This window comes from Lycorma delicatula, chromosome 7 (genome assembly GCF_047948215.1).
Source record: "Lycorma delicatula isolate Av1 chromosome 7, ASM4794821v1, whole genome shotgun sequence".
NCBI lineage: Eukaryota > Metazoa > Arthropoda > Insecta > Hemiptera > Fulgoridae > Lycorma > Lycorma delicatula.
In genome coordinates this window covers 107,151,296-107,177,074 of record NC_134461.1, presented here as the reverse complement: position 1 = coordinate 107,177,074, position 25,779 = coordinate 107,151,296, and the positions used below count along the sequence as shown (strand labels likewise).

General features: G+C 31.0%; 1 protein-coding gene across 5 annotated transcripts in view; it reads left to right on the top strand.

Annotated features, from left to right (window-relative positions):
* The window catches only part of osa (trithorax group protein osa), a 532,978-nt gene that overhangs the window by 59,871 nt on the left and 447,328 nt on the right, over window positions 1-25,779 (top strand). The window lies entirely within an intron of this gene.

Sequence of the window (25,779 nt, the reverse complement as noted above, 5' to 3'; positions counted from 1 at the left end):
GTAACTTTCCAGTACTAAACAGGGATGATAAAATTAATTTTAAAAATTCTTTAAATCGGTTACGTATACCATTTAGTTTTTCCTATAAGAATATTTAACTTGTTTTTTAGATACTTATTCAGACTGACCAACTTTCTCTAAAACATAAAAAGCTTGAAATCTGCGTCATCGGTCTGGTGAATTAAGCTTTTCAACCTTCTGAATTTTTTCGGATGTAATTTAATATTCAAAACCTTTTTCTTAATTTATTATTTTCAGAGTTTTTTCTTTTATGATTTTTTTCTAACAGGTTCACCGCCATAATACACATGATTTTAAGTTTCTGTTAGGAGTGATTTTTTTTGTTGTAGAAAATGGCAGTTATTAAGTTAAAATTACAAACATTTTACATAATTATTTTTATTAAATATTATTTTCTTAAACGGCCAGTAAAAAACACTTAATGCAAAAATATCTTCACATTTTCTGGTTATCTGGATTTTTATTTTGTTGAATTCTGAAACGGGTTTTTTATATCTATTTTTTCGTTATTTATTTTTTTATGTATTTACTTCGGTTTTTTTTAAATTAAAAGGGCCAAAATTGTTTATTCGTTTTCTTTGTGATTTGATTTGTACCACAGTTGTATAAATCAGTGATGTATTCTTGATTTTTTCTCCTGCAGTTCGTGCAAGTAATGAGTAAAACATTATTATTTGTTGTTTTTATTTTTAAACATTTTTTATTTTCTTTGTTTTTCATACGAAATGCAGTTAAGACATGAAATTATGTCTCGTTACGTATGATTTTTATGACATAAATTTGTCTCAATTTCTCCCTCCCTCCTCCTAAAATGAGTACTGGGAAGATAAAAAGTCTACTAAAATGGGAAAAAATGTTTATCGTAGCAGAAAACGTTTATTCGCTATTACTCTTGTATAAATCATATTTTTTAGCCTTGCAATTAGTTGTCAATATTTATTTTAATTTTCTTATTTATTAAATTATTTTTAAAGTTTAGTTAATTCTTTTGTTCGGGTTTTATTCAGCCGAATTTTTAATTTCTCGGTTTCACTTTTACGATTGTTACAAATCGTGTATGTTTCATGAAAATCAATAGAAATATTCTCCCGAGTTGTAGTTGTATACATATAGACACTGATCGTTCAACCCATACATTCAGATGTAGTCCACTTATTCTGAAATATCCATACGTATTTTGACAAAAGATATAAATGTCAGAATACGTAAATGAATATATGTGCGTGTAGTATCGGGTTGAATTATATTTAGTAAAAGATATAAAAGGTATTAGTACTTTAATTATATTAAAACTTATGCAGTGTGTTTTATTAAATCCTTTTAACTGTTGTAAAAAAAAGATGTATTTAAAAATTTTATTGTGGGATACTTTATGTTTACTAAAATATAGAGAGGGGTGCGCGCGCGCGTTTACGTTTATATATATATTTTTTTATTAAGTACAGTACTTACTTTACTTTTAAAGCTGTGTAGATAGAGTTCATAAATAAAGCGCACATTTACTTGTCGTTTTATCCCTATTTCTCTTTCTATCTCTCTTCCCCCCCTCACCTATATCCTTCTTTCCCGGAAGCATTTTTCTCCCCGAATCTCATAGCAGACAGTGTGCTGCTTAAACGTAAATAAAGAAAAAGAAAGAAATATACTTGTTTTTGATGTGGTGTAGGGGAGTATTAGGATTTGGTAGGATAGAATGTGCAACGCGCGTGTGACTTTTTTCTTTAGCTTTTTTTTTTGAACCGCCCTTTGACCTAAGTGCGCCTTTTAAAATCAACCCTTCTCTTCTCCCACCCTATTCTTACCAATCTCATTCTTTCTCTCTGTCGTCCCCCTTTATCTACCTTCTCTCTCAACCGTGCTCACATCTCTGTTTGTAAAAGAATTCTCCGTTACTTAATACAGGACTATTTCCCTAAGCTCTTTAGGTAGATAAGTGAAATGCTTGCCATTCAAACCCTTCTTTCTTACCCCTTTCCTACAACGAAGTGTCTGTGTTCTACCAAAATTCTTTCTTTTTTTTTATATCCCGCTCTTTATATCTTTAAATATCTCGTACATGTTAGGTACGTAAAAATAAGAGTACTTTTCTTCAAGTCTCTTATGATAAGAAGTTAAAAAAACAATATTACAAAGCGAATTTCCGTTGTATCATTTCGTTCCGTCGATTTGTTATTACCCTAGATTTTTCTCATTTTGTCTTCACTTGGAGTATGTATACGTATATTTGGCTTTTTAGATTTTGGTAACTTCGTATGCTTTGACATATTTTGAACGATGGTATTCGGTTGTAATTTATTTGTGGAAGAAAAAATAGGACTCGTATTTCCAATCTTAAGTTATTTGTTGATTGACTAAACTAGAATAAAAATTAACAGTTAATAACTTTACGGTACGGTCGAGAGGTAAATTGATTTACTTAATCGAAAATATGAATTAATAAGCACAGTCGTTATTCAGATCATCGCCAGAGATGGAACATAAGGCTATCCGAAATAATTAACGCGTTCATAAACCCCGTTCATAAATTCAATTTTCGAAAAACTTGCCCTATATTTTTACAAATTTATTATTTTTTTTATTGATTTTTGGGATATTCCAGAAGTATTCATCTACTGCAACCTACTTGTTTTCAGGGTGTGTTTTTAATTAGAGCCCAACGATAAAACGGATAAGACAATTCAGTTGTCTAAAAGCGGGTAGGGTTGACTAATTTTATTAGATTCGAATAACAAATCCTGATTATTCTAACATATGCTCATTTTAAGTCTTATATTTTAATTTATTAATTTACTTTTTAGATTAATAACTCTTTTTTATTTAATTTTTGGAATTAAATTTATTCTTAAAAATAGATACGGCAGGAATCACAGCCTGCAATGCCACCATCTTGTTTCGCACCGTATATAGTTAAAAAAGGCAATATACAGAAGTAGGTTGCGCGGTAGAGGTTGTGCTCATTATCACCACGTTGTAAACATTACTGTACGTCTGGCGGGTGCTGTAATCTAGTGATGAAAAGAAATATTGTACTAACGCATTTTCACACAGAAAGGGGTTTATAATTGGTTATTTCAAGCCAACTATCCCAGCCTTTCTTAAGGATGCGATAAGACATCTGAATTATAAGAGTAACTAAGTTTCTGTTAGATATCTTCACTCTGTTTTAAAACAGAGTGAAGATGTCTCTTATTGGAATGAATAAAACATGTATTTCGGTGGACCTTGCATGATTATATGTGCAGTAGATTCCGGATCTTCTGGACCGGAGCTAAATGGCCCTATTAACCGATGTTGACCAAAAATGAGGGGCTACGCACAAATACGGTATACGGGTGTATTCTAATTATTAAACTCGAATTAGCGATGTACTATTCTGAATTTTATTTCTAATATTAAGATTATATGAACAATATTATAAGTACAACATTATAAAAATTTAAATACTACGCCGTACAATAGCTGTCTAATAAAATACAATAAATTATTTACTATCCTTTTACTACATAGCTAAATATAAAAACAGGCATATTACATTTAAAAAGAACTACTGTTCTGGTACAATCATTATTGAATAGTTTTTGTAATCTTACATAATTAAAAAACAAAACGATTGATAAACAAAATACAATAATGATTTTTGTTTATGAACAGTAAAATAAAAATAATATTTTAATGTTTCTTACTTGTTTAAACGTTTTGAAAGAATTCGTTTATTTTGTGTCTCCCGTTAATACTTGACGTTCTACAAATTTCACACATTCGTAGTTCTAGCGGGCTTCCTTCACTGCCTTTTATAAAATACTGCTAAGTCCGTCAATGAATTATTTCGCATCTTGTGTAGATATGCGTGTGACATCGGGTTCGTCTTCATCTTCTTAATCTCATCCAGTTGTTGAGTGCCAGTAACGTTTTTAATTATTTCTTCATCGCCGCCTTCATTCTCATCTTAGCATTGTATTTTTCGTCTGTATCTGAAAACTCCAAAATGTTCAACTTGGTGCTGCAAAAAACCGTAATCATTGTCATCAGTATCGATTGTTTCAGTATCATCGACGGCATTGACTTTTAAACCGCTTTTGGCAAAGCGATTTCTGATAGTTCTACTTTTCACTTCATCCCAACTATTATCGGCTACGAACTGAATTGCCTGCAACAAATTTACAAGTGCACTAACATCTTTAGCCGTAGCCCAGGAAGTCGACGTATTTCTTCAATTTCTTGTAAATTGTAACTTATTAATTTACTACCGTAAATAAATTAAAAAATTTGTATTATTACCATGTCAAGCGATCGAGTTAAACTCGTATTCGGTGGAAGAAACTCAGTTTGAATGTTTCGTAAGTTTACGTTAGGATGGGCAGCGCAGTTATCAATAAACAGGCAAATCTTTCTTTATTTTTTCTGTAACTCGTCCCAAGCACTCGGCCAATCACGAAAAATTAGCTTGTCACCCAAGTTTTTTTTTATTAAAATAGTAGTGTACAGGTAAACTCCATTCTAACCAGCTTAAAAAAAATAGTGGTTTACCAGCTTTAACGATAACAAAAAGTTTTAATTTCTCACTGCCAGACATCGTGCAACAAAGCACAGTATTTCGATCCGTTGGTTTTTTTTTGAGCCAGATAACGCGATGTGTTGTAACAGAGACCCTCTTGATTAAAAATAATTACGTAAAAACCATAACAGCAGCACCATACACGATGAACAACGGACTCTCAATGAAGAAAATAAAAACATCTGCTTCGTCATAACTGCATGATGTCATCTATGTCGCCACGCACTACATACTGTGCAGACCAGTGATAGAAGGAAGTTCTCAACACAGCATTCAACCGTCAAGCGATTTAAATTGCTAATAAAATTGTGATATTTTAGAAGTTAAAGAAAGAAACGAACGAGCTAGTGGGCCGTATAAGCGGCATTTTGGACCGTTAAACCGGCGTAATATTTTATCAATTATACCAATATGTTTCTGTTTTAATAAAAATATCCCAATTAAACGGCTGCCCCGAATAACCGATGGTCCTGTTAACCGGATTCCAATATATTTTGTTCGTTGAAAATGGAAAATCCCCTCAGTCGAAAAACTTTTCCTTAATAACCGTTTCATTTGACGGTTGTCATTTTCGGGAATATGAAGCGATTCTTTTCAGATTACCTACAACCGCTTTCCATGCAGAAATAAGGGTCTTGAATTTGATAACTGGTCCGGATGGAAATTTTATTGTCTTCCTAATGCCCGTATAATCAATCGGTAAACTAGTATTGCTGCGATACTAAATAATTTTATCGATGAGGCATTACATATAGTTAGTTATTATAATCTTAAATTCCTTAGAATCACATCTGAGTATAATAAAAATTTAGTAGAGTTTATTACACGTAAAAAAAAAAAAAAAACAGCGTTACTCTCCCGGTTGAATTACCGGGAGAATTAAATTATTTTTTACGAGTTTCTTGGGTTTCTATATTGTTACAAATTTTTTGTTTATTGTAAACAAATTAAATGAAGGACAATTTCTCTGACAGACGGCCTCCGTGGCGCGAGTGGTAGCGTCTCGGCCTTTTATCCAGAGGTCCCGGGTTCGAATCCCGGCCAGGCATGGTGTTTTCACGCACGATTCAAATCATTCATCTCATCCTCTGATGCAATACCTAACATGGACCCGGTGTTAAAAGAAAATTTCTCCGACAAAATATTCGCTATTAAGTACGATTGTGATCATAAACACAAACTGTGAAAAACTTGTTTTCTTTTAGTTATATAACTAAAAGTTATAATAGTTACTAATAGTTATATAACTTAAGTTATATAACATCTCGTACGTTTTTTTTTATTCTGAAGTACATGAATATTATTTTCTAAATTCTGGTGTAGGATGTTTTCTTTTAGCTTTGTATTTTTTTTTTTTTTTTTTTTTTTATATAACGCATCATCAGTTTGTCTAAGGGGTAAGCAGCTAACTCTAATATATCTAACCTTATCTGTTGACCTTAATAAGATTTTTGTTGAAGAGTGCATGTCTGCTTTTCGATAGAAATCATTACAATAGAAAATTGAATGAAAAGCTTTCCCCGTTCCCTTACGTTGGATCTTAATGCATGTTTACATTGAATGGAAGCTGTATTCATTGACCCGCGCATCTTGGTGCAATCATTCCTGATTATATGTATATATATGCGCGCGCGCGTGTGTATACTGCCGAATTACTAATTGGTGTTATTTCTTGTGCGTAGGCTATGTAACCGCATTACCTTTTTGACACTTTAAAGTAATTTATGTAAATCGCTTATTTATGTTTGGTGCCTATTGGTGTCTAACAACATTTCATACTTTATATCAATCGCTTTCCGACAACAATTTTTTGCTTTTAGGTTTATAAGATTGTAGACTACTCTAATACGATTTATTTATTGCTTATATTCTATATTATATATAATCTCATTTTTCACTGAAGTTTTATTAAGTTAAATGAGAATCTTTTAGTTCACAATAAGTAAAATTGAATTTCCCACTTTAGATTATGCCGGGATTATTGGAGATCCTGATGGTTCATGAACCCCTCCAACCAAAAACCACATTTTTAACATTGAAAAATTCTGGAAAGATGTGGCCTGTTTGCTTATTTTTAATCGGATTTGGCATGAAATTTCTGTAAGCAGGGCGTTGATGCCGTTTAATTTTGATCACCACTGCAAGATTTCAGGCAGGTAATAGACCTTATGGGTCCAAAAATCCAAATTTTTCTCAAAAGCTAAGCGAGTTTTTCCGTGTAATTTAATGCTCCTTAGATGGCTAAGATAAGATGTTTTCTGAAGCTTTTTCGTCTCATTCAACCCCCCGTAAAATCTTTTTTTGCCTCCATCCCTTTTATTGTCATTCCAGTACTAATTAGATAATTTCATCACATTAATATATCATTTGGGCGATTTCATTCAGGGCTCGGGGAAAATAAGCCTATTGCTTTTTTCGTCAGTTATCGTTTTTCTTCGGATTGTATTACCCGATTTTTATAGAATTCTGTACGAAGACTTGTACTGAATACGGGTCATTGATAGGCATTTAATTCTGGTTATAATCGGTATGGTGATAAAGAGATCGGTTACCACGAGTCTCGTTTTTCAAAATTTGATCATAGTAGGGTAATTTTTTGCTCGCTTAATTTTTCTCCTAAAGAGTAATATTCTGCAAGAGAGTGAGCTTTGCATATATTTGCGGCCTGTAAATTAATAGTCTGCTTTTTTAATTTTAAACTTTTTGAAGTTGTTTTAGTGATGTTTAAATACGCAAATGTATATTTCTGTACACGTGTAATTTATTTTATCAGTGTGGCATTTAATTTGCGTTGGTGGAATAGAAAATATATACTCCGTTAGAAAAGTTATCAAAAATTCTGTAAAATAACATTATACGAGTTGGTACTATCGTCGTTCGTCCTCGACCTCTAAAATAATATTACTATTATTAGCAGTAGTAATAGTTGTAATTGTAGTAAATATCCTTTTAACGTTTAAAAAAACAAAGTATTTTATTTATAGTATTAAGTATGAATAAAATTGTCTGCATTGTTGATAATTAATAAATATTAATTAGTTTAAATTTAATTATACGGCACATAAAAAACTTAAGAGGAAATTCGTTAGCTTTGTTGTTAGAAGTTATATTAAAAAAAAAAAAAAAAAAAAAAAAAAAAAAAAAATGCTAGTGGCATTGATCGGCGTTAATTTATACATTTCATTCATAACTAAGAATTAATTTCTTTTTTTAACTATCTCACTCATTCACTCTCTCTTTTTATATCCATACAACTTGTGGTTCATCACGTCTTTTTCTTTTCTCATAATGTAATATTTATTATTATTATTATTAATGTATAACTTGATGCAGTTTTCATTTGCACAGTGTTTACGTCTAATAAAGATAGATAAATAGAATTCGTGTGTGTATATGTATGTATGTGTGTGTGCGCGGACGCGTATGTTGTATACGGATGAATGATTAGAATAGAATAGATGCGGTGTGGGAGATTCATTCTTTTATTATTAAAAATAATGAAATGTTCAAAGCGTAGCACGTACCATACGTACGTCAAGCGTTTATTTATCTCTTTTTTTTAAGGGGCTATGACGGGAGGGTAGAGAAAACCCGTACTAGTGAACAAGCCCCCGTAGGCTAGCCTTTGTTCTCTGTAACATCGATCAACGAAACAACACTGAGTCATAGAGGATAGAGCGATTCGTATAAGCTATATTTATATATAAAGTGTGCGAGGGGTAAGGGGTGAATTGAAACGAGTGAGCCGGAGAGTATCTATTTTTTGTACTGACATCTAGTTTGAGTGGGTCGGCGAGGGGGTTTTCGGCGATGGTAGATTTGATGTAGGTGGATACTAGTAGTTGTTGGATAGGGATTTTTTTTTAGGGGTTGAAAGGATCGGCTAGCTGGCCCGATGCGCACTGCGGACTGGGACCAAAAAAACTGCCACGGGGCGGATCGGGGGTCGATCGACGACGAGTTCGGTGTTAGAAAGAGATAGAAGCGCAGTATTATTCACTCTTTCGCGTACGTAGGCTATGTAGCGAACCGGCGTAAACCGGGAGAGACAAAAACAGCTGATGGGGTTTCCTTCTATTATTCTCCGACTCCCCCTATCTCTCTATATCGCTCTTCATCCCCCCTTCTCTTTCTTTTACTATACTCTTCCCTACTTCTTTTTATGTTATGTTCAACGACCCGACGTAACCGGGCAGACCGACTAGTTAGTTGTCCGTCCGTTTCCCTGTCCTCGTTCGTATATCTCCTGTCTGCCGATTCGCGGATTGATCAGTTGCACTCGGTTGTAAAACCGCTGTAGAAAAACATGCATTTCTGAAATGAGTTAAATTCCAACTTTTTCTTCTTGGTTGCGGAAAAAAGAAGCCTATATATAATCTGTGTGGTGTAAATCAAAAAATGGAATCCCTTGGTTACTTAATTACTTTGGCGACTCTAAATTTATTTCATCCCCCCCCCCCCGTATATACATTATCAATTTACTCTTTCGCGGTTGGAATGTTTAGTTTTACATATATTTATGTAATTGTTTTTTCAGTGTTTATTAACCATTTTATTGCAGTGCATTAATTTTTTTGTAAATTCCTATTCATAAACTGTTATTTTGTGTAATAGTTTGAAATGAAGATTTTTAAAATAAAAAAAAAACTTATTCTTTAATGTTAGAAGTAATAATATGAGTGATATAAAATAAAATTCTTAGGTGACATAAAATAAGGTAAATAAATAGAATACAGGGTAAAAAGGACTTCGCAACTTTATAAGCACAAGAATTTATTGAGATTACTTACAGGTGCGGTTAAGTTCTCATTTCACAGAAAAACACATCCAGTTTGTCACCAAACATTCACTTTGGTACGATATGGCTTCGATTTGTAATGCGACCTACAACCCAGCTGAAGTCGATCTCATTCTAGATTTTAGCCGGCAAGTCGGTCGTTACCTCTGCTGCTGCGGCGTTAATTTGAAATCTTAGCTCAACAAGATAACCAGCCAAAGGTGGTACATGAACCCGATCTTTAATGAAATCCCACAAGAAAAACTGCGGGGTCAAATCGGAACAGCTACGTGGCCATATAATTGGACTTTCACGACGAATTAATAAAATCACTGACTTCTAGGCTATAGCGAGGTGGTATCCCGTCTCATTGATAATAATGGCGTACATCTTGGTCATCATCGTCTAACTGAGGAATTAGAGAATTTTGAAGCATAATTTTGAATTCTGGGTACCATTTATCTGGATAAATCGTATCCAGATAAACGATACTATTTACGGTTGCCTCCTGGAAGAAGAACAGTCTTTGTTTGCTTAGGGCGCAAAATACATTGACTTTAGGGCTATCACAAATGTACTCCAAAGTTTCATAAGGGTTTTCGCCACCCCATATTCGGCAGTTATGATGTTGTTCAACTCTGCCTCCCCCCGATATGAAACGTTGATTCATCACTAAAACCAAAACGCACAGCGAAGACATTAAAATAAATGTATCCATTTTTGACAGGGCTGTTGGCCGAATTCGATACCAATGAACTAAGCGAGTCAAAACTTGGTGTGTTTTGCTATGAAATGATACCTCAACAATAGAATGTGTAAGTTATTTAAATAAATTTTTATATGCTTTTAAAGTTGTGATATCCTTTTTGAATCACCCGGTAAGGTAGACAGTTATAAAATAAGGTAAATTGTGAAGAATTTAGAATTTTTAAAACCTGCCTTCTTCAGGACTTCTCCCAGAAAATCTTAGGCGTTTTGAGTTTGCATCATCAAAATATTTATTGTTTGTCTTTTTAAATATCAACTTTCAAGTGATGTGATTACAGCATATAGATAACATTATTTCATGATATTTGATAAGTGTTATCTTTTCATTTAATATAAGCTTGAAAATTTAAGGAAAAAATTAAGCACTTGTTAAGATATTATTTGTGCTTCCTGTTGCTCCTCCATATTCCTTTTTAGTTTTAGACAATTCCTTCTTAATCATTCTTATTCATAATGCTTATTTTATTTATCTGTCTGCTAGTTGCTGAAAATCCAGTGCGGCGGTTTTTCGGATTTTTTTATCTCCTTTAAGGCTAAAGGGAATATTTCGGAATTTTTTAATTTTCTTAATCAGTCGAAGTAATTTATTTGATTTTAATGCGTAAATCTTTCGTCGCATAGGAAAAGTTCTAACTTTTGTGGACGACTATTATAAGTTTTCAGGATCTCCTGGATAAATTGGATGGATGAAGCAACAATTAATACAAATAAAGAATATAGAATAAAAACCTTCAGTGATAGTTTAAAGATAAATCCTAGTAAAACTCAAGCGCTTGTATTCCACCTAAATCCAGAACGAAATAGAACATTGGAAGAGATGTTTTCTCATTTAATTAACCTCATATATCGTAGAAAATTACTTCCAGGAATGGTAAAACGTTGCGTATAGAAAACAGAACGAATTAGGACAGGGTGTCTTAAGATCAGTTTCGAAAAATTGAATACCCACATTAAGATAATGCGTTGGTCTTTTGGTTACCGGATTTTAAAATCACTTAATACTACAAAATCAATTTAAAAACGGTGCAAAAATCAAAATGCAGTAATTTGATGCTCGGGTCCAACTCAAATCAAATCTGATGCCGATTTCCATCTGCTCATGTAAGGTGTGAACCATTAAATGGATCCAGAACGCGTGCATCAGAATATAAGTTGTATGTCAAAAAATGGGTTTAAGAAAATTGTGACTGGAATAATCTAAGATATGTGTCCGTCTTTGTAAATTAAAACCTTTTTTTTATTATTAAAAGTTAATTCGGTTGATGAAATGACGTAAGTAAAGAGAAAATGTAAAACATGAGATTTTATTTGTTTCCTGGGAAAATTATATATTAGCAAAACTTTAATTAGTCCGTTGTAATAAAAGGAGTACCGATTGAATACCTTCATGACTCATCAATCTTTTTACTTTAAACGGAGAGCAACCTTCAAAATGAAGAAAGAAATACTCTGAACAATCTGTTAGTATATAGAAAGTTAAGAGCTTTACTTTTCGTTACAATAAATAAAAGTTAATTTGTGACTGCATTATGCTCTGCCAAACATCATTATTAAAAAATTATGTTTTTTTAATTTTAGAATTATTTGCTGTAATCATTTATTATATTTTATTTGTCGTATAATTTAAATGGCATTTTTATAACATTGTTGTTCGTTTTCAACAAAATCTACTAACTTATTTCAAAGCGCAACAAATAATAAATTCAAGAAACAAGTTAAAAATTTTCCCTCAAAAAATGATTATAAAATATAAAAGATCGGCGTATACCAGCGATGTGTGAATTTTAACAGATTAACTGTTTCTTGCCAAATTCTCTTCGTTTGATTTCCTAAGCCGAATAACTTAAAAAAATAACAAACTTTTTTGCATTTACATCACTGAATACAATTTATTTTAAACGTACCACATTATTCTTAGAAATAAATTAATAAACAAAATGCCAAAGGTAAATAACAAGAGAATGAATTACAAAAAATATTACTCGAGTAGCACCACAACAAACATTTTTTTTTTGTCACTCTCGATTAGCTTATAATGTTGTTTTTTTTGTAGAGCGGTTGAGCTGTCAGTTTTTAATCTTATTAAACGGCTATAAAAAGAATTAAAAGAAGCGTGGACTAACAATAAAGACCTCGAGTAAGATGTTTTAGATTCATTCATGATATTAAGTAAAGAATGAATTAAAAATAATAAGAAATATCGATTCCCTTCTAGGAAAAATTTCAATCGTAAAAAAACAAGAGTTAAAAAATATACCAAATTTTTTTAATTAAATATAATAAGAAAAGCGACGTATCAATTCTGTTGTTTGTTTATTAAAAATTATTAAAGAAAGTAACGTAGATATCAAAAGCCCACTTACGATAACTTATTAAGTGCTGTTATGCGAAAAAGGAATTTCCGCTACCAAAGGAATATGTAGGAAAAAGAGGCTTTTAAAATGTTATGTTGCAGGAGAATTTTAAAACTTTGGAAAAAGTAGGACTAAGAAAAAAGTATGTTGAAGGCAAAAGGTGGTCACAGAATAGAAAACTGCATCAAATCAGTCAGACTACTAATGAAAAAATATTTCAGTGTTTTAAGTTAATGATAAAAATATCTTTTGTAATAATGTGAGTATGATCGCGTTATTTTGTTGCTGTATAAAATTATTACGAAATAATAGTATTCCTTAATTAATAATTCTCATTAAATTGGTTTGGAAACAGTAGATTTTTTTTAAGATTCTCGGTGTTCCCTGTTCGCATCCGGAGTAATTTTGATTGGCTTATTCGCATACATAAAAAGTTAACTTATCACAATTTTCTGTTTATATTAGGGGGTTTTGTAAGTATTCCTTAATTGTTTTGTTTTTCCCTAATTTTTTATTTGAACTTTTTTTCACTTCTAATTTAAAGGGACAATTCTAAAACATTTTTTTAATTTGCATCAAAGAAATAAAAATGTCGAGAAAGTTAACGTTAGCTTTTACTCTATTGTTAATCTTTTCCATCTAAATGATAACGTGATTAAAATTAGGTGTTTCTTTTTTTAACGATAAATAGCAGTGTTAAATGTTTATAAAATGAGTTATTGTGACAGTATTCATTATGTAATATACTATTTTAATAGCTTTTTAGTTTGGTGTTTTCATTACATTATTGCGCTATTATTACGCTGGTTATTTAACATTTAACAAGTGATCGCTGATTGTAATTATTTATCTAATTGTAGAACGATTTAATGATAATAATTATAAATGTTTTTATTCTAATTAAATTGTTAATTTATTGATTAATGAATTTAAAATCAAGATAATACATTTTAAATAATGTAATTCAAATCGGTTTATGGGAACTAAATTGTTATCTCGCACAATTATGTAGTTTTATTAATTAGTAAAATTTTATTACTAACACACTTTTTTAAGATTCAGTTAGCTGTTTATAACGATTGGAATATCTTGAAATTTGTTCACTAATTTTATTATTTTTGAAAATATATTATTTATATTTTTAAGTATTTGAAATAAATAATATGCAAAACGTGAAAGATATATGCTTAAAACAATAAAATAATAATTTACGAATTTTATTAATACGTTTTAAAATTAATTTATTTGAATTTAGAGATGGAGAGATTTTCAAGTATATAACGTTGTGAATTCTGTGCTGTGGTGTTTCGTTTTACATTGTAGAGAATAGCGGAACGACTGCGCAGTTGGGGCCAGTTTTTGCGTCAAGCTGGCAGGCAGGCAAGCCATGGCAGCATTACATGGCACGCCAAGCTAAAGCCGAGCTCTGATGTAGTAGAGTGAAGTGGGTAGGGCCACTACGGTCTCTTGTGTTTTATTGAGTAAGCACGGTCTGATGCCAGTCCTGAACTGACAAGCAAAAAGCCCCCCGGTGTCTACTTCCAGTGTCGCCAACAGACTTGCTTTTCAATATTAGAAATTCCCCATACATAATATAAATTCTCCCTTATGCATTTATAAAATGTTTACTTTTAGTCTAATAATTAACACGTGGATTTGCATAGTATTTTTTTTTATCGTTAAGTTTTTGTTTCGTGGAAAATTGTTTTAGAAATCAGTCCGATTTCAAAACAACCGACTATTCGTGAATAATTTTATAAAGATTGATTTTTTTAAATGTTTATATGGTTCAGAATTGTTCCAGAAAACTCAGTATTATAAATTATTATATTTTACTTAAAAGGGTAATTCAATTGCGTTAACTTTTTTCGGAAAAGTATTTATTTATTTGATTTTTAACAAGGATTTATTATTTTATTAATAACCTTTATAATTTAAATAACGAAAAAATAATTTATAAAAGTTATTTTGTGCGAATAGTCATCGAAATTTTAATTACTTTTTAACTTTCATTTATATGTATTCTTTTAATACAGTATTGCGATCGTTAAAAAATATTTGAATGACTTAATGGCTTTAATGATCGAATTATAATTGAATTTGTTTGGTTTTTGTTTCTTTTTCTTCCGCTCCCGTACACCGGTAAATAAATATTGAATTAAATTATCGAGATTTCAATATAAACATCCATTATTTGTTGAAGATATTAACAATTGCATTGAAAAAGAGAAGAAATAGAAAGATTCGACGGAAGGGAATGTCGAGGCGAATAAGTGAAATAACATTATGAAAGGAATAAGAGCTCGATGGAAAATTGAAGGAGATGGGAAGAAGAAAGGTTTATGCGTTTCAATTAAAATAAATTGAATGTTTTCAATAAGTGGGCTTTTGAATTGTGAATGCAAATTTAATACCGGTTGAATAATGGAATAGGACACGCCCAGGTAAAGGTTTTTATTCCAGAAGGGAATATTCCCTTTAAGAATTTCCCTTTGAACGGTCACACTGTAACGCAGTGGGCGGGCGAGTCCATGTTGCGAGGGGCGGTCGAATAACCGGCCCGCTGCGTTGCTTTTCTCTTTCTCTATCTTCTACTTTTTATCTTCCTCGCACGACTCGGCGTTCCCACCGATCCTTCCTGTTCTTTTTATTTCTTTTATCTATCTATCTTTCTTTTCCTTCTCCCTTTATTTCTTTTTCCTTTTCTTTTCTCGTACCGTGATTATAAAATAATACCTGCTACAACAAGCCGGGCCATGTATTTTTTCTTTTTATATACTAACATTTCCTGTCGAGGAAGGACTCGTTCGAGCGGAATTGATACTCTCTGGGATAATTATCTCGCCGTTGACCGGAAACGAGTTTTGATCGATTTTATTTCCACGAGAGTAGAAATTGGCTTAAAAACTGGATTTTAATAGGCTTTTTTAATTTTTATGTTAATGTTGATGGCCGATTCAATTATAATAAAATAAATCCTTAATGTATTTCAAGTTAACGATCGTTTAACTCGTTTTTGTAATGTTTGTTTTGCGATTATGATTGTTAATGGTTTTTTAATTTACCTTTAAAATGACCACTAATTAATGTAATAGCAGGTTCTGCCGTTCACAAATATTACAATTACGTTATAAATTATCGCTTATTGACACGTATTTGTTCGTAGGGTTGCATTTAATAATAAGCAATTTTTTCCACTTAAGTGATCGGAAATTTTTTATTTACGTGTAAATTTACGTTTTGTTACAAAAAAAAAAAACTTTTTATTTACTTACTAATTTTGTATGTTTATTGATCGCTGTCTTCAACGGATCGGAACCACCTTTTTTCCCCACTTTGGTTGTTATTTAATCTCATGTAAATTTATGAAATAATTTTTTTTATAGGTAAGATCAAATAATAAGTTTTCTTTGGGTTAGGGATGATTAATAATGTCACCCTCCAAGTTATTCGAGTATTTGCTTGAACTGATGATTTTGTAGTAGCGTATGAAAAACGCTTAGCGTGATCGGGATTCTAACCCAAAGCCTTTTGGGTTTGAAATCCAGAGACGTTGCCATAAAATAGAAATCCCTTTATATTCATCTCTTTTAATAATATTCGTTGTTTGTTTATTTTTTACGGTTGGTCATGGTCAAGAATTATTAATCGGCTGAATTCGTTATCGGTTAATCGTGAATGCCTTGTAAAGTGCTCTTTGATTTATGATGTTTTTTCTTCCCTTTTCAGTGTTTTAACTATATCTTTACACCAATTAACATTCTTTTGCGGTTTAGTAAGTGATAAGATACAGCCAACATAATTTATTAAAATGCAAACATATTCCTTGATATACTTTCTTTTTTTTTAATACAAATTAAATTTTTTTTACCTTTACGTTTAGAAAATGAAGTTTTCGAATATACTGTGTCTGATGTGTGTAAATTTAACGATTAGTAAATTTATTTCTACTTCCTAATTAAATATGAGACTAGGAAAAAAATTCTTTTATCTAGATTACTGTATTAATAAAATAAAATTTATTTTATTTAATATTTAATTATAACAAGTTTCAAAAATAAATAAATTAAAACTACCTAAAATAGAGGGGAAAAAACTTTTTCAATTTTCGTTGAAGTCGACGTTAAATTAAAAACAAACAACTACAAACTTAATTTAGTACCAATTTCAGGTAGCGTAATTCTAATGAATTAAAAGGGTTTTTATCTTGAATTAAAATTATTAAAATTACGACAGTATTTAAAAAAAAAAGAGTTGCTGTAAAACATGTGACGACAAGATCTTGATAAAAGTAAGAAAAATGCAATAATTGACGCAGACCACTATCGAGCGTTATCTATATTTTTTAATTAAACCCAGAAATATTTATATATACTTTTTTTTTACTTTAGATGTATTCATGTAAATATAAAAAAGGTTGCGATCAAATATTTTAAGTTTAAAAACAATAAAACATTAGAAAGACCGTAAGAAAAACATTTACGTAAAAAAGTTTTTTTTTTTTTTTGTCTTCAGTCATTTGACTGGTTTGATGCAGCTCTCCAAGATTCCCTATCTAGTGCTAGTCGTTTCATTTCAGTATACCCTCTACATCCTACATCCCTAACAATTTGTTTTACATATTCCAAACGTGGCCTGCCTACACAATTTTTCCCTTCTAAAAAAGTAGTTAAATAAATTTAGATTTAAGTAAAACGTTTTGTGAACAGTTATTTCACCTTTTTCTTATTCTTCTATTTATTTCTAAGTCGTTTAGTGTAAATTTTCATCGCAAAGTTTGGTTTTAATCTAAATAAAAGTTTTCCTAATACTGGTAGTTTACCGTGAAAATACTCTGATTAATAAAACGATTAAGTTTGTATCATTAAGCGGGTAAAATTAGCGATGATGAAAAACAAAAACATGTTTTGGTAAGACCGTGTTATCGTATGTTACATAATAAAAAAATGAAAACTTCGTTTGTTAGAAAAGAAAAAGTTTTTTGTATCTGAATAAACTAAGGGTCTACCAGAGAGGAATCTTCTTACAGATGAGTCATTGAAATCGATGCATTGAGCATACATATTATTTGAAATGGGCTTCCTTTCTTTTTAAAGAATTTTTTTGTTTTGTTTTTTTAATTATGCAGTTTCAAATTGTCGAATTGTCGGTGCGTCTCTCCTCTTTTTGGTTTTTATTTATTATCTCGACGAAACGTTAAAATTTTATTTTTTATTTTATAAATGCATTCGTTTATCTCTGTAAATAAATAAAAAATATTTACAGGAACGCTGTTTAAAATTAAATTTTGCTTTTTGTATCATAACCATTTTCGCTTCATAACATCACCAAACACTTAATTCATCAAACGCCATAAAAGTCGTTTTAAAGTATATTATCTGTCAAATTATAATAAATTCGGTATTAAAAATTTCTCAGTGAATGTTACTCATCGATACGTTATCGTACATAAGTTTCGTAATAATCACTTCAGACAGTTTTCCTATTATTGAAATGAAATGATTTGCCATAAAAATTAATTTATAATATTTAAAGAAAGAGTTATGATTACTGCTTGAGTCAATGATGCTTTATATAACTACAATTTATTATTTAAAAAACATAAGTAAAACAGACAAGTCAATAATAATGACAGTAGTAGTAGTAGTAGTAGTAGTAGTAGTAGTAATAATAATAATAATAATAATAATAATAAGCGACAATAATAAACAACTCACAATAATAATTAGAATAACAACAATAAAAAAAAAACGTATAACGATTGTAGTAATCACAACCACAACAATAATCAGAATAATAATGATGACAACTGCAAACAATAATAATAATATATGTCAAAATAATAATAAACTGTGGTTTCATACGAAACAGAATTTAAAGTAATAGTCGGGATTTATTCTCAGGTAGGTAAATAATGAAAAGCAGAATTCAGTCCCAAAGACAAAACACATTAGTATGACCACTCGTCTTGTTTTACAACAGTACAATAGATAAGTAGAAAGTTCTTTTACTGCAAATACCTTTGCTGTTCACAAATAAAACTACCCTAACAGTTTTATGAATGAAATTAAGTACATTATCTCTTTCACTTATAGTGTTACAGTAACTCGCTGAACCATTTCTTGGTTTCATGGAATTACTTGTAACGTCACCGTAATTGCCTCGAACCTAAATTAGAAATTCGCTACATCACTGACTTTTTCGCAGAACTCGCATCTCGCCGACTGACATCATAACGTCTCGCCTATACTTTCGCAGAACTCATTGCAATTTGTCTTCCCCGGGGTATTCATACTCCTATCCTCTTTATCAACTCGAAGCGTGAGAATGATCGTCCGCCCGCACATGTTCCCATGAAGTACCTACCCTAGTCCAGTAATTCTTTTCACAGAAGAAACATCTGTTTAGGTGTAGGTGTGTCAGTGACCAGTATAACAAAAAACGATTGTTAAACGAAATCCGTTTATTTGTAGGAATCCGTTACTCAGGTCCGTTATACCGGTCTTGTTACAATATATTAGGATATTATTGTTCGAAGAAAAGTACGGTATTACTTTTAGTTGCATGGTGGGATTGAGGAATGAAAATGAATTCTCCCTATGTTTTGAAGTATGAGAAGTATACGAAAATACTATTCACTTAAATTGTTTTTTTGTTTGTTATATATATATATATACATAGGCCTACATATACAATTTTGTAGCTCGAAACACTACTAATTTTGTAGCTTTACAAAACTACTTGATCAGTTTTCATTGAATTTTATATATGCTTTAGTAGTGTATCTGAAGTTGTTCATGTGAGGATTTGATGAAGATTGGTCGAGACGTTCTTGAGTTACGGCAGAAAAAGTTTGAGCTAGGACGTTAGAAGCTTGGTTCTTCATCATACTAAAAGTCGGAACGTTGACCGTTTTTTGTTATCTGCGGTATCTATTGTTAGCCATATTAAACCAAATTAAAAAAGACACAAACCTTTAAAATAAAATTAACGAAAAGACGGTCTTGTTGCGCAGAACTGCTCAAGATTTTTTTTTTTTATGTTCTAATGCCTTGCAGGAAAATTTTTATTGGTTAATCGAATACATAACAGAATTTTAGTGTATGCACTTAAGTAAATGATATTATCTTTTGACGGAACAAAGTTAGAAGATTGTTCGAAGAAGGTTCTTAGAACATTAAATTGGGCTCGACAACCGTAAATATTCTCGTGAGATAAGTTCTAGAGCTAATTCATAATTATGATACAAGAACTGGGTCAAGCAGGTTTTTATGTATCGGTAAAACTTAATTAGCTGGCGAAGGTTCATAAGAAATTTCCATTTGACACTAATCTTTTTGATAATACAAATGCTTCACATAAGTTTTAGCCCTTGTTTTAAATCAAAAAATGACTTTGTTTTACAAAAAAGCCCCATTTTAAAAATTCACTTTACAAATTTTCTTTAGTTAACTTTTTCAGAGGAAATGTTAAATAGACTACTGCAAATTGTGATAACTTACCGCTGTTGTAGTATTGATAAAAAAAAAAAAAGAAGCATTTTTATTCAACCGAATGAAACATCACAGATTACATCTAATTCATTAGAACATCAAACCCGAATCCGTTGACCCATTTCCATCGTCATTATAATACCCTATTATACAATAAATTTAAACCACAGGTAGGCGAAGTATGTTTGCTCATTCAGTACCCATAACCCAAAAGAAATATACAATTTTTTTTCAGTTTTTTATGTAATGTAAAGATATTTTAAAAAAGGAGTCTCGTAAAAATGTTAAATGGAAACTAATAGCAGATCAAATTTGTGTTATTTTATGCATATATTCCATTTTTTTTTTTGGTTATAATAGCGCTAATTTCGTTGAGCCTGTTGGAAAAATGTTCGGTGTAAACATAAGAAAGGGATTATTTTGTTGGTAAGAAAAGACATTACTCTTACTCCTGGAGTAATATGATGTTATTGGACCGGTTAACACGCTAAGTTATTGCTGTCCTGAAGGGAAAAAAACATTACAGGAAGGAAGTTATGCTCAGTTAGTCCGTATTACACGCGACCTCTTGAATTACCTATATATATTTTTAAAAAAAGAAAGAAAGAGATGACTTTGCACGTGTTATACAGGGTACGGCAGACACGTGTTTGAAAGAGTGTGAGAGAGAAGGATTGTAATAAAGCGAAACAGAATGAGGTAGAGTTAGTAGTGCATTGCGGCTGGCGGCTGGACAATGGATCGAGTGAGCAGGTTAGGTCCAAATGGACTTTTAACGAGGATATAATAGCTGCCAGGAACCACACAATACTCTGTAGCGCCCTCCCTTCCTTGCCTTATTTACCCTTTATCTGTATTTCTCTTTAACCCTGTCCATCAGCCTATCCTACCGATTCGTTCGTTCCGTTGCTATTTGCATGACATCTCTTTCTTTCTTTTTTTACTTCTATTTTACTGTTACGACTACCATTACTAATTTGAAGGTTTGTTTTTCTTTTATTATCTGTAACCGTTGTCCTTATTTTTGTATTTATGTCCGCTCCATTTAATGTATATATTCTCGTCTTATGAACTTGAAAAGATAAAACATGTTGATCGGCTATTTGTTCCGCGTTACGAGTAGTGTTTCTGCATACTAAGTATCTTATTTTTCGATTCTACGTAACGATAAACCGAATGCAGCGTATGTAACATATTATTATATGAAACATCGCGTCAGTATACAAGATTTCACATCATAAAGGATTAATAAATTTTTGTTCCAATTTTTTTCCCCTTAATTTCTGTTAGATTTGAAACATAACCTAGGAACAAACATTTTAGTTAAAATTTAAAAAAAAAAGTTTTTCAGAAAAATTCGAATTACAGCATCGGCTGAATATTAACCGTATATCAATAACTGGCGTTATGATTTGCTATTAGTATTATTATTTATTCGTCGTAATGAAAAAGACTATGAACCACTTCATCTCTCGTTTTTCTTATAAAGACTGGCAATTGTTATTTTTGAAAATGTTTGTGACGTTTTTAGAAGTTACGCGTGATTCTTGCCGCGCTCTCTTCCTAAAAACCTTTTGGTTAGTTATACGTAGTAAAAATATAAAGAAGAAAAACCTGAAAAGTTTTGTTCACGTTCTTACATTGATAATACGTTATTATATCGATTTTAACAAGCTTTTAGTAGAATTTTCTTCGTTTTTCTCCAGCTCAGATGATTTTTTATTTCATTTGTCATTGCTGAGTGTTATGAGTTTTCTTTTCACCGATTGATATTGTTGATAATAAAATTTTATTATTTTTATGAAGAGTAATTACAAATATTTATAGGGTAACGTTTTATTAAATTTTTATTTGTATATAATCGATGTACTTATGGGATATCTGAAAAAAAACATAAGTGTTATCGGAATATTTTACCCCGATCAATCAAGATAGTTGGTTTTATAACTACAAAAAGTAATTCTAAAAATGAGGCCCGAGTTTGGGCGTTGTCATCAAATGATAAACGTGTTATTAATGATAGTTGTATGAAAAGATAACTACAGGGTTTCCTATCCAGATGTTTTCCATTAGAAAAGTGTTGGTTAGAGAACATTAAATAATATATATATATATATGATGTTTTATTTGTAGTTAATCATTAATGAAAAAAACTTTGTTATAAAAATTGATTTTTTTCCTAAGATAAAATAATTAATATAAAAATTAAATTAATATTTTTCCTTCTTTTTGCCTTAGCTAGGTTAGCTTACCACCATTTCCTTGACCCACCTATTATTTATTTATTTTTTGATTTATCTAAGAAATAAATGTATAAGCAATTTCATATTTTTCATTTTAAGTAAATACTTGTAGACCAAGATCTATTAAGGCTGTGATGTATGTAAATTACATGAGGTGTAAGAAGCACCGATCGAGTTGCTTTCTGTGAGAGTAATGATGTTTACGATAAAACTAGTCCCTATGGTAAAGAATGAAGATATCACTTGTAAGGCTAAATATTACTTCCATTTTGGTGGATTTACAATACTGATATATTATTGGTTCCGTGAAGAAGGCTGAGGAAAATAATTTCTTCTCATTTTCCTTTATAATCCTGATATTCAGTTCTTAATTTTTAAACCGGATCGGCTTCATATTGTTCGGTTCTGAGGTGGAAAAGCCGCTATTCCGTAAATATTTGGTTCTATTCATCTCACTGTAGGCTTTGTTTAACAATCGATAGTGATCTCATTTAATGTTCCCAAATTAGCTACTGCGTTAGATACTCATACGTTACTATAAAGATAGTAAATAGAATTATTATTACGCGTTACTGATCTATATTTATTGGTACATTACTGTAAGGGAAATAGCTTTTACAACTAATCCTCTGAGGACTTACTGTTCCGGTTGTTATCGGAATTCTTAGGACTTTCTAGAAAACAGTTCTAAATAGGCTCATCTAGTAAGGATTTAACCTATTACAATTAGCTTATAACGGCTCTACAGAGCACGGTTCCTCAAAAACCTGTCTACAAGCCTCTTTTTATCAGTTGGAATTTTCCTCTGGTCCATCGCCCATTACTGCAGCGGATGACATTACAGTTCATCTTTCCTTAATTTATATTTCACTGAATTTCTACTGATTTCCTGTGGTCTTTCAATTTCAAGGTTTTATCAAATAATTTGTCTCATTTTACCACATTACTGTGTACTTTATTATTAATGCATAAATTGGATAAAGCATTATGCTTGTGAGCCTTAGACAAGCGAACATACAAAAAAGAATACAATACAGTATCAAAAAAAGAAAGAAAAGAAGATAAGTCAATACGCCAGTGAAAATTCAAAGTCAATAAAGAAATACTAGTCACACTGCAGTCTATCGGTTGGCATAGTAATCGCCTATGTTATCCTACAATATTTTATCCAATCGACTCTTAGTTACTTATTTCTATTGTCGTATTCAAACTTTTATCTCTTTGGGCGTTTTGTTCGTTGATTCTACAATTCCTTTAAAAGCTATTGTTTCACAGCATACTTAAGCGAATAATTTCCGTTTTAAAGCTCCTTTCACTTTATTTTCTTTTCACTGTTGCCGAGTATGAGCGATTTATTGACTATTCAAGGATTCATGAAAGTAGTATTTTGACGGTTGAGTTTACCGACTATTATGTATATAGATTGGTTCTTCATTCTTCTGTAATCTATATATATATATATAGATTGGCATAAATAAGTTCCCGGACAACGCCGGGGTAAGCGGCTACTAACTAATATAACTGACATTTATTACTGCAGATTATTCAATATTATTTTCCTATTATTAGTTTTTGATTGAAATCAAAGCTTATCCTAGAGAAAAATCCTTGGATTATCTTTGGCTTTAAGTAATTATGCGTTTTTTATATTGAAAAATTGTTCTGTTCTTATTCTAAATTGTTTTAGAAGAATTAAAAAAAAATATATAGGTGTGAAGAAAATAGATGAAGAGATGCTATCTTCACGGTTTTCTAATCTACCGAACCGGATAGGGAATGAAGAAGCTCACTGTGGTTTACGTTAAGCGAGTACGACACTTGCAGTATGAAGCCGAACGTAAAGAAGAAAGAGCACACGTCGTATCGTATGTAGATAAAAGAATTTTCGCTCTTCACTTATCTTATTTTCCGTCCCGTTGAAGCCATTTGAAGGGAATTGATGAAACGGCTCGGTTTGATTGTTCCTGAAGTCCTCAATTGGGATTCGCTGGTAGGAAAATTCTTTTCTTGTCACAAAAAGGACAAATAATTTTAAACTTCTTTTTTTACCCCTGATTTTATTGCCTTTGTTCTAAAATCCGTTATTAAATTTTAGTGTATGTTACATTGTTTAATTAAAAATCTTAATCATTTTGAAAAGTTGGTAGAATTGTTTGTCAAACCCCGATTGGATATTGTGTTTTTCAGTTTTTACTTTGTTAACAATAAGTTTTTTATAGCTTATAATAATAAATAGGTTGCAGGTTGTCTGTTTACTGTTGAATGCAATTTATATATATAGCTTATAATAATGAATAGGTTGTAGGTTATCTGTTTACTGTTGAATGCAATTTATATATATATATATATATATATTATTGTATTCACTCTCTCCTTTTACTTTATTATTGATAAAATGTTCAGCCAGTAATCTATTTAGGTCACGATTGACTGGATAAGTGTAGAATGCTGTATTGGTTAAGTATACATATTTAATGCGTATCTATATCACAACCGTTGAATTACACTTGCACGATGTTTTCTTCCTGTTTATTATATTCTTGTTACGATTAGATTTCCTATTTTATAAAAGTTATTTCGATTTTACTCAATTCTTTCTCCTTTTAATTGGTATATGTTTAATTTTCTCCTTGTAAAGGGTGGCGTCTATTGTAATGATGAAAATTGTTGTAATCTAACTGCGCAAGCATTTTGGTTTTAATATTCTGGAAACAATTTCAACCAATTCGGCATATTTTTTTATTTTAACGTCTCTAATAAATTAAAAATCGAAAAGTCGCGATTTCCATATAATTATAATAAAATAAAAACTATATATATATATATATATACGCACACACACCTGAAATGTGTAATTAAAACTTATTAACGGTTTCAGTAAAAGTTTAGAAAAGTTTATTAACCCATAAAAGATAAGTAATTTCGTAAAGATTATATATATATATATATATGAAACATGCCGTAATTGACGAATTCATCATCGCCCAGAAAAAACTCCTGAAGATGAATTGATGAAAATATCTATACATATTCTTAAGGTGTAATTGCACACTAAGAAAGGATTTTTTTTTAATTCCAAGTTTAAAGGGTTAAAATGGAGAAACGATGAAATTTACTAATAAGAAGATTTCAGTTTGATTTTTGGTGTGTGTAATTATCATGTAAAATATCTAAAAACCAATATCTAGATTATTCCGAAATTCGACCTTGAAAGAGGTGAAGAAACGTAAAAAAAGTTATTAACGGTGATTGCAAATTTTCCCCATTTCCGATTATACTGAACGAGATATTCACTAGATTGGGGGTTGCAAAGCATTTCTAAAAATTATTTTCGGGTTATTTGAATTCCGGTTTTTAACGGGACTTCATCCAGCAGAGTGTGAACTTTTATTTAACAAGATTGGAGTAGATCAATTAATGATTTTGTTTTGTATATTTACGCAGAAATTTTATTTAAATTTTACAAAAATATTTTCTTCCAGCAATTAAAGAAGTATCCTAGAATAATTAATAACGGGGCAAATACCACCCTAAAGGAATTCCGACGTAAGAAGTATCCTACTTAACT